The sequence below is a fragment of the Branchiostoma belcheri genome, unplaced genomic scaffold, assembly GCF_001625305.1.
Source record: "Branchiostoma belcheri isolate BF01 breed outbred unplaced genomic scaffold, Haploidv18h27 scaffold52, whole genome shotgun sequence".
NCBI lineage: Eukaryota > Metazoa > Chordata > Leptocardii > Amphioxiformes > Branchiostomatidae > Branchiostoma > Branchiostoma belcheri.
Genome location: NW_017804154.1, coordinates 1,494,494 through 1,496,624, shown reverse-complemented (window position 1 = coordinate 1,496,624; position 2,131 = coordinate 1,494,494).

Genomic DNA, 2,131 nt, shown 5'->3' with positions numbered 1-2,131 from the left:
AGATGTAAGAGCCACACAAATATAACGTTGATAACCAATTTGGTCCCCATTACCTACTTGTAACGTTATATGGAGTGTTACCTGGTCCCCAGAGCTTAAATCCCCTCAAATATGATCTGAACTGTGCTTTTCCTTGTCCCCAGAGGTAAGAGCCACACAAATGCAGTGAATATAGACGTAAAAGTTGACGTTTTTGCACGTAAATGGAGGGAAAGACGCAGGTAGCCCTCCCCACACTACCGAAACTGAGGTATTGCTGCAGCATATGAGTAGCAGTCCAGCCCTACGCGTCACTTCCGGTGACCTCCAGTGACCTCCGCCTCGTTCTCGACCTCTACCCTTAGCCCAATGTGAAAAAGTATCTCCCGCACTAGCTCTCCTTTGTACGATTTTCCTCATCGCCATATCATTCGGACATCATTCAAACATCATAATTACACAGGTAAGACCATTTATTTACACTCCAAGCTCATATTGATCAATACAATGCTAACCGTGGAGGGTTGTTTATCACTTTTGAGAGGTACGTTGATGAAGAAGATCAAGCTACCTTTCTTCTTAGGCATGGCCTGTGATGTCACTCTCTCTCCTCCCAGGACAAGTCCAGCTCGTTTTAAAACGTTCATACTCACAGACATAGCTTATACTACGTCCTATGACCACGATGGCCTTAAAACTTAAAAATTACTACTAGCTGTTCTAAATTATGTAACGTTATACCTTTTAGTGCTGTTATCTGTTGGTTCCCAGTGCCCGGTGGTCTGGGAATTTCGCTTGTTCAAAATTATAACGGTACACACATAGCTCTAGTTTAACTTTTAGGGGTTATTGATTCAGATTCAAATAATTTAGATTATACTGAATTACAGTCATACTTTATACAATCAGTCAGTGAACTTCCTTTCTTTATAATTACATTTTTTCTGCATGGAGATCGATCATAATCTAGTGCATTACGCATTGAAGATAACAATCGAACCCGCAAATGTACAGTACGAGGTCCAGGAAAATTTTTGAACTGCAAGTAATTATAACATTCCTATAGAACCTGGCCTGTTAGTGTTACACCTTTTGAATATCTGTGGATGTGACTTAATTCATAATGTTATAAAGTATTTTGTGGGTTTTCAAAAGCCTTCAAGGCATAATTTACAGAGGCAAAAAAACATAGTCTAGTCAGTTTTTATACTTGTGAGTCCAGTATATGAAAGCCAGCAATTAGCAAAAGCTTCCTGTTGTTTTTCAGAGTCAGAAATTTGTTTTCTATGAACTGAACCAGCAGTACTGAAGCATCGGAAAGGAATTCAAATTTGCAGGGCAAATACATTGTCTAAGATGGAACAAGGTGAAGCTGAAAATTCTACTAGTCAAGAGACTGCATTGTGCATACCTAATGAAAGCCAGAGGCATTTCATCTTGAAAGAAAGTGAATATCAAGCAGAAAGTGATCTTCTGACTCATAATGCTACTAGTAGTGGGATACTTCACAAAGAAACACCCTTCCAGTGCGAGGTGCCTGATGATGTCTCGACACAGAACTTGCAGCAGCATCATATCAAAAACACAGATGACAAACCCTATAGATGTCAGAAGTGTGAATACAGGACTGCTGTCAGGTCCAGCCTTTCTAAACATCTAAGAATCCATGCAGGAGTAAAACCTCACAAGTGTGACCAGTGTGACTATGCAACAGTCAACAAATGTAACCTGAAGTCACACATGCTTAAACACACAGGTGAGAAACCCTACATGTGTGGAGAGTGTGGCTTCAGAACAGCTTTCAGGTCCAATCTATCTGCACATATGAAGAGGCATACTGGAGAAAAACCTCACAAGTGTAACCAGTGTGACTATGCTGCCCTGAGGAAAGCACACCTGGACTTACACATGGCAAAGCACAGTGGGAAGAAACCCTATCAATGTGAAACATGTGGATATAGAACATTTACCTCAGTAAGCCTTTCAAAACATGTAAAGATACATAGTAAAGAGAAGCCATACAAATGTGACCAATGTGAGTATGCTGCTGTCTTGAGGGGTAACTTGGACGAGCACATGCTCAAACACACTGGTGAGAAACCCTACATGTGTGGAGAGTGTGGCTTCAGAACAGCTTTCAGGTCGAATCTAT